Consider the following 13,955-nt stretch of genomic DNA (forward strand, 5'->3'; position numbering starts at 1 on the left):
ACTTGTATATATTCATTCAGTGAGATCTCTTTTAGGTGTATCAATTTTGCCTCCTTTTGCTATATCTGAAGCTGGGGTTATACGATGCTACTGGATCAATGGTTTTGCACAGGGCGCTTTGTCATTTGAGTCAAGTAACGAGCCATTTAAGTCAATAATCTACTTGACCTCCCTTGTAAAGAGATTCTTTTGTGATATAAACTAATTCTATAGAGCAGAAGAAGGCAGTGGCTCCCTCTGTAAACTGCTGAGTGCCTAACACAACTCTGCGTATAAAGAAGAGCTTAGCTAGCTAAATATATACCTTTTTTGTTGTTGTCATTGTTGCTGATGAAAATGACTTTTGAGGTAACTATGTAAAATATTTCAGGTGAAAGAGATTAGTATTATTTTGTATGTATGTGTGACCTGTCTAATATGTAATAGGAAATAGCTCAGATTTCCTAATCTGCTAGGAAGTCAATCTGTTATGGTACTCAAAACATATGTTTCTATTTATTTCATTACATTTCCTGAGTTGGAACATTGGGTGAAATCAGTAGAATTTAGAAGTGATTATAGAGCTGTATGGTGACAAACTTTATGATTTTAGCTTTTGGTTCTTTCATATAAAAGTAGCATTTTGGCCAAGTATCTAAGAGTTCCTAAAAAGAGTTTATATATTTAGTTCACTCATTCATTCTCTCAGTTAATAGCATTGATTCCATGGGCTGCCTTGTGTTAGAGTCTTCTGTGGGGGAGGGAAAGATTTATAAATCTTCTCACCCAAGTGTGAATCTTTAGAGTGATGGTGTTTGAATTCAGAATTAAAACAAAAAATGGAACAATAGCACTGTGTGCAAAAACAATAATAATTTTCACTGTCTATAATTTAAGGGGGTAGTATATTTTCTATAAACATTATCATTATGATTTATTTTAGTTTTATAACAGTTACTATTTTTTCATTATTTTTATGATTTTCCAAGACTTGCAACATTCTTAGGAACAGAGAAATTCTTCACATCTTGAAACATTTTGGTAATCCCCTTGTTTTGAACACTTGCATTCAGATGAATATTAAAATGTTATATGAAAGAAAGAGAGAAGTTATAGGAGAGAGAATTATTGTAGTAGGGAAAGAGAGAAAGATGCCATCACAGAATTCAATAGTCTAAACTCTAGTCCATTAAATTAATAATAAAGTAGAATGAAGTGAAAACTAGATTGCTTACACTACTTTCATCTGGTCAAATTCCTCCCAAAATTCCTGTTCCCATGAATATTTAGCTCTACTGGACTCAGGAATCAATCAGATTTTTATTTCGAAGAAACACATACCAAAAATGTCCTGAAAAACACAAATGCAAATTCAATGAAACCCCTAATATCGAACCCACCTATATTGAATCCCTGTGTATAGCAATCAAATTGGAAATCCAGGTCTATTACACGCACATGTAATATTTCTAGAGTATATCAAATTCCATCCAATATCAAATTTTTTTTCCTCAGGTTCCTAGAAATTTAATATAAGCAAGTTTCACTCTATTTGAAAAGGACATGATGCAATATAATGTGTTTTTCAATGAATAGAATTCTTAGTAATTCAATTTATGTTCAGAACTTCTTAAAGGCGACTTGCTTCCTAGAGGCCTCAAATCAGAGTTCAGTTCTGAAAACCTTACTCAGGTAACATTCCTTTTGGAGTGAAAGACTATAAAGGAAAATCAGAAAGACTGTTAGTGATTCATACACAGTGACTTTAAAAATAACTATGGTGTATCCCAGTCTAAGAGAGAGGGTTATGAATTCGAGAGACCAGAAAAGTTCTTGATTCAGGTTTATAATGACCATCCTCTGGACAAGGAGCTTCTTGTTGATGGGAACTTGTACCTTATTCTTCTTTATGTCCCCAGCACACATAGTAAGTGCTTGGGAAGATTTGGCTGATTAGCAAGACAACTGGTGATAGGACCATGGTCATAGGCACAAAGGAAAACTTAATAGTCATCACCTCCTTCTGTTTTCCTAGAGCCAGGTTTTTGTTTTTGTTTTTGTTTTTGTTTTTTTTCATCAATAACTTTAATTTGAAGTTCCCTTCGAGAATCAAAAATTATTAGTTTCTATTGCTTTGCATTTTCTGCCAGTGTTTCTTTAAAATGTTTTTTCAGGTGAACTAATCTCTGATTCTAGTTGGTTCTTATTTTATACACACATCTATATATCATGTAACTCTGATTACGGTTATTGTTAAATAAAATATACTCATATAGCCTATGTTCAGCATCCCTAAGTAGTAAACCGGGACCGTTAGAAGGGATATACACTCATGAAAGAAATTCCATTTAAAATCTTGGAAAGCCTACATTAATAATACTTTCTCGTATTGCTCTGTCAATCTTTCCTGCACCTGTTAGCATGTTTAGAAAATGGCTTTTTATAATTCACTCATCTTATTGCAAGTGGAAAAAGATTCACAAAAGTAATTCTGATTATTCAAATTGTTTTGTAAAACATAAAATTAAGAACATATCCTATAATAAGCACTAATAAACTTAGCAACAAGATATAAATAAAATATAGGTTATTAAAATATTTTAATATGATGGGAAGGAGTTATGGGCTCATATAATTATCCTTGCTGAATGTAAACAATTTCTGAGATAGTTTAAACTATTTTTAGTGCTTGAAATCTTGACGCTTTCTTGGATATACTAGTAGGACTGATATGGCTTCTGACATTACAAATTCTTGTTTTTCTACTCCCCAACACACAACAAACCTATAAACTCCATTAACTGTACTTGATATGCATGTAATGATGTAAAGGCCTTTCCTTGGCCCTCTCACTACCTCAAACAAGAAGCCAAAATGAGTATGACGCCAAGTCCCATGCAAATAATCAGGTACGCCATTTTTCATTTGAACAGAAGTCCTCTCCAATAATAGAAATGTTGAAAGAGGTTATCACAATAATAAATGAGTTGGCAGAGTGATTTTTGTTTGAAACAAATGTACCTTTTGATGGGATCCTCTTTAATTCCTTATAACTCCTGGGCTTGGTGGGAAGGGTCTGACTCTGGGAATCCATCAGTTGAATGCCCACAGTACTTCGAATTCACTTGGTTCATTTCTTGTGGACCAAACAGCTGTTTTCGATAGTTTTCCCGGCAGGTACCTGTTTGGGGATTAGTAATGCTTCACATGGTTGTACATCACAAGAAATAGATGTGTAATTACATTAATTATGCTTCATCTCTTTGGACTTACTTATCCCAAATCACTAATATTGGAGCCATTCAGTAATAATCCTTCATAAACTGGTTTACTTTTTTAACAGCAACATCTTATATTAATGCAGAGGTTTTAACTCTTCAAAATGTCTCTGAAAGTGCCCTCCTTATATTTGTCTTTGAGTGTGCCTAAGTATGATTATCCAAACCTAGTGTTCCTGAGTGTGAAGATCCTTCTTAAGTCCACTTCCAAATAGAACCTGGTGTGACCATCTGTAGGATCCAGATTAAATTTTGAGAAAACAGGGAATTCTTCTGTGCAGTAGTATGGACTTTTGAGCTGTTATAGAGCCTAAGCATGGAGTCACACCACTGGTGGTCACTGAGAAAGGCTTAGGGAATACTCTACCCTGTAAAGAATACCACCGTTCTTGCCTATGCATCTTCCTCATGTTTCCTCTCCTCTTAGAATATGTGTTTGTCAAAACCCAAATGTATTATCCTAGGGTTAGCTCAAAAAGTTTGCCCAGATTCTTCCCCAAGAAGGATTTTTCTCAATATCCTTAGAAATTCTATAGAGTTTTATATCTTTCTAAGCCCTTATGTTTGTTTTAGTTGTCACGTCACCTCCCCATAGCTTCAAAACACTCAAAATTATAATAAATTCCACAAGGGTTAAACTTTCAAGAATATCCATACTATTTATGAATATTTCTTTTCCTATCCATTTTCATTAGGGGCAGGGACTGTGACAATATTTTACTTTCATGTCACACAAAATATCTGTCACAGTACCTTGCATATAGTAGATGCTTAATAAAGTTTGTGTTGAGTTAAATTTCATTTAATTTAATGAAATAAATGATGGTTGAAAATATAATTTTATTTAATCTAAAGTGATAGTCATGATCAGGACAACTGTTGCATTATAGAATATTGTTGGTTAATTTATTGATTTCGTTCACTCATTCAACGAATATTTTTCGAGTGTGTGCTATGTAGCCAAGTGATATAGTGGTGAACATGTAAGATTCCAGCTATCATTTTAGTGGGAAAGAGAATAGACAAGGAGACAAATAAATATGATAATTTCAGAGAATAATAAATTCTATGAAGTAAATGAAAACTGTGATAGAATATGCTTGGGTTAGGGAGGAGAGGGGGACCTTTTTGAGAAGATGACATTTAGGCTGAGACCTGAATCATGAGATGAAGTTATAACATGGCAACAAATGTGACAACTTTTTGGAAGAGATACGGAAGGACCCATGTAATTGGAACAAAGTGAACTAGGGAGAAAAGTGTGAAAGGTAAGGATGGAGTAGTAGGAATATACTTATAGGGTGTGTTGTGGACTGAAGCTAGTTGGAGTGTGGCATGAACAGATAAGACAGGAGGAAATGCTATCTCTTTTAAAATGTGGGAAATAGAGTAATGAGATTGAGACTTGACCTTCCCTTCTCTCTCTGCCCCCTTCCCTCCTTCTCTTTGCTTCCCTCCCTTTCTACCTCCCTCCCCCCTTCCTCCCTTTTAAGTGGGAAATACTAGAGGTTGTCTTCTGATGGGGATAAACCATTAGGCTGAGGAAGAACAATGGTACAGGGGAAAGAAGGTTAAATGTCAGGAGGGCAGTCCCTACAAAGACAGGGACACAAGTGCCAGCCATGGAGATGGGGCAAGGATAAGACAGGAAAGATGGGAGAGGGTGTGGACACTTTGCAGTTGTGCTCTTATGTTTACTGATGAGACTGTGAGGGAGATTCTGTTGGTTTGCATCTCAGAGTAGCATGAAGCATGGCCACCAGCTGAGGGGAAATGTAGGAAGTTTTAGAAAGGATAAAGTAAGAAATCACCTTATGAATAAGTAGGGGACCAAACCCCCAGGGAGGTAGTGTAAGATTTTCTGGAATTGTTGACATTGTGTTGATCATTGTATGTGGTTTATTTTGAGATTGGCACATTTTAATAGAGATATTAAGAGAGTTCTATAAATGGAGCAGGATTGAAGAAAGATCTGGAACATGCTCCATATGAGGAAGGGCTTAAAGAATGTTTGGCCTGAAGAAGAAATATTTTAAAGTAAAGTGTAGCAGTTAAGAGCAAAGCTCTGGTCTGGCAGACTTGGGTTTGAATCTTGGCTCTTTTATTATTAGCTGTGTGACCTTAAACAGGTTACCTACCCACTCTGAGCCTCCGTTCTTTCATCTGTGAGAAACATAAATAAATCTCCTATATTAGGTTTACATCAAGGATCCAATAATATCTGCTATTGTGTGAGTGTGTGTCTGTGTGTCTGTGTGTGTCTGTGTGTGCAGGGTGGAAGAGATAGCAGACCTTTACTTTATAGCAATAGAATACAGATCTAGAACATGAGAAATTAAAAAGGGTACAGCAAAAATAACTTCCTTGAAGCTGGATCTGTTCTAATACAGAATGAGTCTCCTTGTGAGGCAGTGCGCTGCCTACCTCTGGAGGTGTTCATGTTATGAAATGGTCATCATCCTATTTTTTTACAGGGACTATTTACTTAGGGAGGTTTTTTTAGGGACTATTCTGGTCTTGGTGGGAAGGTTGGGTTAATACGATACAATTTTATAGCAAATGTATTGCTATGCATGAGTATGTTCTGTATATATGTGTGTAGACCTTACAGTTTGCATCACAAATTTGATTTGTGTGTGTACAAACACTTTGGTTCTGGTAAAGCCTGAGAAATCAATAGTATTATATATTTGGACATAATATATTATTGGATCATCTTAAGAATCCTATTAAGTAGATATTATTATTCTATTTTATAGACTGGGAATGAAAGTGAAGAGAGATGAGGTTATTTGCCCATGAACTTGTAGGAAATTAGTGTAAGAATCAAGAGTCAGTCCTATGATTTACCTAGTGATTCCCATCCCAGTTTCTTCAAATTGAGTGTTGTAGAGGTTATAGATTGTCTGTTATGCACTGTTCAAAGTCAACTCTTTATTAATTATGAAAAAATGGGAGAATTTATCTTAAAGATTATTTTGGATTTAATAATTTATTCTTAATTTGTCTCATCTGTTCTCCTAAGTTGGTGAGCAATTTTATACTTAATTTGTAGAATGCTATTGTAATTTGTCAGTGTTGTAGAATTTATATAAAACAACACTAAGATGAAAAGTGTTATTACATCTAAATTTTATGATGAGCAGGGGAAATGGCCAGAGACATTCATGGGAGATACTATATGCAAACTATAAAAAAGCATTTCATATTATTACCTAAACAGGAAGGCTTCAGCTAATAGAGTCACATAAATCCAAATGGATTAGAGGTCTTGTTGCAAGAAAGACTAGTTCTTATAAGACTTTCTTCATAATTGAAGGCTTTTACCAATTATGTTCAAATATTGTGTGAAAGGAAAAGATTTTCCATCACTATTTCTGGTTACGTGGAGAAAATATTTCACTCTGGTGAGAATCAGAGTAGCATTTAGTTTAGTTTTGTTTTTTTTCTTTCTTAATATTCAATGATTCTTTTTAAATTGGGGAAGAAATATTGCAAAACTCACTTTCTTAGGGATGGAAAATAATACTGTTCTTTAGAGGAAAAAGGAATACATTGTTAAGCAGATAACTTCTGAGTTTTCTGGAAAATTATATAATGGAAGGAAAATAGCTGAAGCTTCAGTAGGATTTGCTGAAAACTGGAAAGCAGTCAAAGGTGGTTGAATGGGAGAAATGAGAGGAAACGGAGGAAAAAGCCATGCCATGGATACAAGTCAGTTCTGGCAGATTAGATGTGATGGTAACCAAATCTTTTTATTCAGTAATCAGACTGATACTAAATATCTTGAGTATAATGGCTTACAGAACTGTCTGTTTTCTTTTTTCTTTAAGCAGTTATAGAAGGTTAAAACAAGGAAATGTTCCCTGCATTTGGGAACAAGAGTAGAATTTAACCCAGTGTTGTAAAACACGGCATCTTTAATTATTGGAATATTTCCAAAAAAGGACTCATAGCGTTAAAACGCCTAAAAGAGTGACTCATGTATTTTCACTCTCCTTTACCATCTATAAGTGATTTCAGAAGGGATTTTAAATAAAAGCACTGGATTAATTTCCTAGGGCTGTTGTAACAGAGTACCACACAGTGGGTGGCTTAGAACAATAGACATTTATTGTCTCACAGTTCTGGAGGCTGGAAGTCAGAAACCGAGGCGTTGACAGGGCCTCACTGGAGGACAATCTGTGCCAGGCCTCTCTCCAAGCTTCTGGGAGCCTCAGGTGTTTCTTGGCTTGTAGCTGCATCACTCCAGTTACACGGCCATCTCCTCCTTGAGTGCCTTCACATCATTTTCTTCTGTATAAGTCTGTCTCTGTTACCAAATTTCTCCTTTTTTTAAGGACACAAGTCATATTGGATTAAGGCCCACCCTAATGGCCTCATCTTAATTTTATTACCTCTACAAAGACCCTATTTCCAAATCAGGTCAAATTCTGAGGTACTAATGATACTAAGGACTGAGTGTGTCCCCTCGAAATTCATATTTTTGGACCTAACCCTCGAGGCGATGATATTAAGAAGTGTGACCTTTGGGAGGTGATTGGCTCACGGGGGTGGGATTAGTGCCCTTATAAAAGAGGCCCCAGGGAGTTCTCTTGCCTCTTTCACCATGTAAGGACACAGCGAGAAGACAGCATCTAAGAACCAGGAAACTGGCAGATACCAAATCTGCCAGCACCTTGATCTTGAACTTAGCCCCCAAATCTGTGGGAAATAAATTTCTGTTGTTTATAAAACTTGCAGTCTATAGTGTTCTGTTATGGCAGCCCAAACAGACTCAGATAGGCAGCTTAGGACTCAGAGTGGGGCTTAGGACTCAGATAAGGACTTAGGACTTCAAATTTTTTGAGGGACACAATTCAACTTACTAGTGTCTTAAATATCTTTTTTCTATTTCAAGATGAGTTGACCCTATGTGGAGAAGCCACAATTCTTTCCACGTCTCATTACAGAATCTGAAACATATTATTAGCACATTAAGGTACTTTTTAATGTTATTTTAGGAGTTTGAAACAAAGCACTTCCCTAAGATACATTTTTTAACTGATTGTCTGATCATGTAATATGATAATTTTCCAAGCTCTTTATAACCTTTAATTAATTCTGGCATCATTCTGGGTGTGATGGCTGGATTTGTTAGCTAGAGCCAGAGACAACCTCTAGCAGTGTCCTTGCCATCTCTGAACCATTTACCAAGGAGCACAGCTGAGCAGAAGAGACTCAAGTGAGAGAATATAGACAAGATGCCTTTCGATGGCATATCTCAGACCGATAAGTAAATTTACATGGGATTCAGGACCTTTCATTGCAGAGTTCTGGTAGAGCTTCAAGGAGCATTGATGATGAACCTACTGGTTTATTTTTCCTTCACTTTGCCAAGGAAAATGTCCCAAATGTTTCCACTTTTCTGGTCTTCTGGTCATTGAGAAGAACGGCAGGTTTGCGGGACCCACTGTCTACCCAGGTGGGCTGCCTTCCCTCTTTTCTTCTCTTGGTCCATCCCAACTCCACCTACCTCCACGCTTATACATATTCATTTCTGCAGAAAAAATTCCTCTTCTTAGGATTTTTTAGCTCTGGTAAACGATCTTTTAGCACAACCACGTGTCTCATTTTGTGACAAATTCGTTTTATTGTTGTTTAACCCTCGAACATTTTGGGCATATTTATGATATCTCCCCAACTAGATTTTTAGCTCCTTGTGGATGAAGACAGTTTCTCCAGATCCAGAGAGTCTGGTACAAGCGGGTACTCAATGAGCTGATTATTGGAACTACAAAATGCTACTCATCTCCAAATAGGGATTTTCTTTGTGACTGAGCTTCGTTAATGCATGTGTTCCTTAAAATGGAAATGACGGTCTTCAAATAATAAGTCTCATCTCAGAGAATCTCATATTACTTCTGTTAATCATAACAAACGAATCCTTAGAACATTCTGCCAAGCCTGGAAAAGGGCATGTCAACCTCCCTGGTTTTTATAAATGACAATATTGTGGGGTATGATTCCTTGCCAAGATCCTGTGATTCTTAAATAAGTACAAAAATAAAACTGTAGAATAGTTGGTGTGATCGGATGTTTTGTGGAACCCAGTGAAAGAGCTGGTTTTGTGTCCAGATTGCCTTAGTGCTAAAGTAGAGCCACAGAAGTAGACAAGTGAGCAACCAACATCTGGATGACTCACCCCATAAGGCTGTAAAGGTGGTTAGATATAATAATGTGAGTAAGCTTAGGGGCTAAATCAATAGGAGCTATCATCGTTGTGATAGAAGCACCATTTATTGACTTTATATATATACCCATATGCATACGTCCATGCAGTGAAATTAGACACTGTTAAGATAGATATTTTAATTTCCTGCAATGTGTCTACCGTGAGATTCACAGAATTGGTAATGTTGAAATAGAGAAATATTTTGGTGACATATGAGTTGACCCTGTGCATAGAGGCTGAACCTAAATGCCAGATTGAGAAATAAATTCTAATTCTTTGATTATAAAAGCCTTTTCCCTGAGCACGGCACCTTGCCATCTGTCTTTTTAATCTCTGCAAGGAAAACCTCAGCCTGATTCCAAACTCTCTCTCTCCATAATGGGAAATCTCTCTGTGTTTGATGAACCTAAGTGAAAAATGCAGTCTCATATCCATGTATTTATTAAATCTCTGGTTGCATAAAGGCCTCACTCCAAAGTAATGTTCAAAATAAATTGCTTCCTTGATTGTATTGTTAGAATGCACATGTATGATTTCTTCTCTCTGCATTCTAAGATGACAATGTATCTTGGAGAGTGTTAATGATGCAAATTCAAACTACTTGGGCAATCAGCAACAGACAGATCAGAAAATTGTAGCGATTGGCCTAAAGACTCCTTCTGAGTTCTTCTTAGTGCTGGGAGGGCTCAAGGCCTCCTCAAGGAGATTCAAGTTAACACTTTTCCTCTGCTGGGACTGAGTTAGAAAAAAATGAGTTTTGCTCAGGACCCGCAGTGCTTCCCTGTGCTTGGGGTTCACCTGAGTGCTTCTTCAAGGTGCCGAATCTGCCATCGCAGCCAACAAAACTGCCCATGGATCTCATGGCTACGCTAAATCCTGACACTCTTAATTCTCCCAGGAGTACACATGGGAGTGTGGCTTCGGGAGGATCATTTTCAATTCAGTCTGGTGCTTGCTGCAGAGAGAAAACTATTCCCACCAGCTGAACGAGTTTGAGAACCAGCGCTGTGCAGGTGGGCTCTTGTGGGCCTCTCGCTGCTCTCTGACTGTTAGCATTCGAGTAGTCAGAAAGAATCTCAGATGGCCAACACTTTCTTCTTGCTTAGCAGGCACGAGAACTTTGCTTACATATTTCATTCTCATGACAATCATCTGAGGGAGGCATATTCATTATTCCCCTTTACAGAGGGGGAAACTTGGGTTTTACAAGATTTAGACATATGCCGATATTTACATGGTTAGTTAGTAGTAAAATTGAGGTTTGGGTCCAGGCAGGCTGATGCCAAAGCTTTGAGGCTTGACCATCCTGCCATATCTCTGAAGCAGTGTAGGGACTGGTTAGCAGTCCTGCTGCCTGGGGCCAAAGGCCTGCTCTGCTGCTCTCTCCTCATGGGATCTTGGGCAAGTTTCTATATCTTCCAGAGCTGTCCCTTTCCTCTTGTGAAATGCAGTCAGTGAGATCCTGCTACAGAGGGCTGCTGGGAGAATTAAATGAGATAATGTGTGTAATGCACCTGACACTTAATGTGTTCCGTAAATGGTAGCTAATGTTTCTGTAACTAGAGCCTGCAGTTACATGAGCGTCTGTCTCTAACTCTCTGGTTTAAGGACAGGCCCTGCTGTTTCTTCCATCCATTAGGGAGAGCCACTAAATTGACTATGTGAAGGCAATCTAATGGAGGAACCCTCGCTCTTTAAATACAGTAATGTGTTGACTCCATGGGCTCATTGGCCTTTAAGGTCCAAAATAAAGAGACGTCATGTTCTTGCTTACGGAGGGCTTTGGCAAAGCTGGTTTCCAGAGTTGGTACCTCCAATCATCCTGCCTCTCAGTGGAGGGACAGTGGGGAGAGGGACTCAGAGTTCTGAGAGCAAAGAGACCTGGCTTCCAGCGCCTATTAGGTCAGAGTGAGTGGGATTTTGTAATAGTTGGAACTCAGAGTCCTCGTTGATAAAATGGGAGGCCAGAACAAAGCATTTCCTAAGGTTCTTTCTGCTCCTGACGTCTGTGAAGTGAGTCTGCATCTTTCCTAAATGCCTCTTTCACTATTTGCTTTTAACAAGAGCTGTACGCTTTGGTTATGGATGAGGAGTGGTGGAGGGGAAAATATGCAGGAAAAGAGAAAAGTAATGAGAATGCAGATGCATGTGGGAGGTGGTGGGCGGGTTTAGGCTCAGGCAGATGAGTAGGAAAAATGAGGGAAAGAAAAACCGAAAGAAAAAGGTCAGCTATAAGGAACAGTTGTAAAGCAAATAAGGTAAGGCTTGAAAATAACGACTCTATTATATTTGATCACGAACATTGTGATTTGATGCCTTTACCTTTACTTGAACTTGACAGGAGACATCTCATATTTGCCTCCTTAAAACTAAGAGGATATGGTGCTGAACTTGTTTTAAGCAAAAGAAATGCATGTAGCAGATGAGAATTCTTCAACTGACCCAATATTCTTTAAAAACCAATTCAATAATTTAAGTGTAGTAGATGATTTTAAAATGAATTTAAAATGGAGTCAGGAATAAAGCTGTTAATATCTGTGTTTAATAAAACACAATAAATAGATGAAAAACAGACTAAATTATAATTAAAGCTATTTTATTATAAAGATGGTATTTAAAATCAACAGGGAAATAATACTTTTAGTAATTGACTTTGCAACAATAGGCTAATTATAAAATTATTAAAATTACAAAAATTTAATCTTATTAAAATTAAATAATCTTAAAAAGATTAAATTCTAGTTCACATATTTTACCTAAATTAAATTCTGGTTATAGTATAACTGATTTTCAATTTAAAAAATGAAGCCATACAATTACTAGAATAAAATTTGAGATAATATTTTTGTAATATTGAGATAGAAAAGCCTTGCTACACATGATACCCAGGATAGAAATTATTTTTGAAAAGATGAATAAGTTAGACCACATAAAGTCAAGACAAAAAAATATAATACAAGAAACAAAATCTTATATGATCAAAAATACCATTTGTAAACAAAAAAGAAAGGGTAATAAATATATTTGAAGCATACATGTTGAAGGGAGCTTTATTTTTAAATTATATTGAAGCCTCTCAAGTCAATACGAAAAAGACGAACACTTCAATAAGAAAATGGGGAGAGGAATAAAAATGAAAAATTTATACTAATGTCCCCCCAAATTAATGAAGAAATATGAAATACAATGAGAAATCATAAAATGTTGAGATATATTGTACAAGATGAAAAAAGATCAGTCCTATTATTAGTGAAGGTGTCAGAAAATTATCTGCTCTGTTTTGAGAATGTAAATTATGCAGTCATTCTGAATGGTAATCAGGCAAAGGTACTCTTTCATCTACTCATTTTAATTACAAAATCTTTCCTGTGAAAATAATAAAATGTATGAAACAAAGACAATAATTTTAACTGCAGGGAATAACCCAAATGACTATCAATAAGAAATTAACTTAAAATATTATGTTGTATTCATACAATGAAATATCATGCAGCCATTGCAATGCTTAGGCTGATCTGCCTTTCATCACATGGAAAGAGGTCCACAAGGTAAAAAGATACATCATGAAGCAATTTCTATAGATGGTAAAATTCCATCTTTATACCAAGACATGTGGTTGAGAAGTAAAATAACATAAATAGGTGAGTCATAAAAAAGACCTGTAAATTTGTATACGAAGAGAAAAAAGCCTTAGATGATGTACACCAAAATATTAAAAATGATAATGTCTATGTGATAGACTATATTTTATATTTTATGTCATTTTCTGAAATTATTCATAATAAGCATTTTGTAATAAACATGAAAGATTCTATTTGAAATATAAATATACGTGAATAATATTTGTGAAGTAAATGATAGCTATTATCATCAAATATGTTTTTGTGAGTTGTAGAAGAATAAAGAAAGAAGTTTCCAGGTTCTGGCACTTCTGGCCAGGCACAGGTTCAGTTTAGAGAAAACCCTCGGGCAGTTACAGGTGCTGTCGAGAGATTGTGTGGCATTATTAGGGCTAAGAGATAGGAGTGGGGTACTGGTCATGTCTGCTGCAGGGTCTGAGCTAAAGCAGAAAGGACGAGTATTAGGACTTCAGTTTGCTTGTAGTTTGATTTACTTCTGAATTCTCAAATAAGCAGTACATAAGCAAGATCAGGATTTAATTAAGTGTATATAGGATGTCTCCTTCCCCCTCATCCCCACTCTGCCCCTCTAGTGTGTCTTGGACATGCTCTTTGCAGTGTTCTTTGCAGCCCCAGAAGGAGGCACTGACCATGGGGCCACAGCTTTAGGCTCTTCACATTTTAAACCTCAGACTGAGAAATGGGTTCTGTCAGTCCTCAGAGTTCATTCTAGTAGTTTGTATTCTAATTTTTAGACTTCTTTTTTCTTCTCTGTTTTAATTTTTACTGAGTCGTTGGGGCAATAACATGTCTGGTTCTGACCTATCATAAGTCCAGTGTTATAGATTGAGGTAAGTCCATCTT

Source organism: Pteropus vampyrus, unplaced genomic scaffold (genome assembly GCF_000151845.1).
Source record: "Pteropus vampyrus isolate Shadow unplaced genomic scaffold, Pvam_2.0 Scaffold62, whole genome shotgun sequence".
Taxonomy (NCBI): Eukaryota; Metazoa; Chordata; class Mammalia; order Chiroptera; family Pteropodidae; genus Pteropus; species Pteropus vampyrus.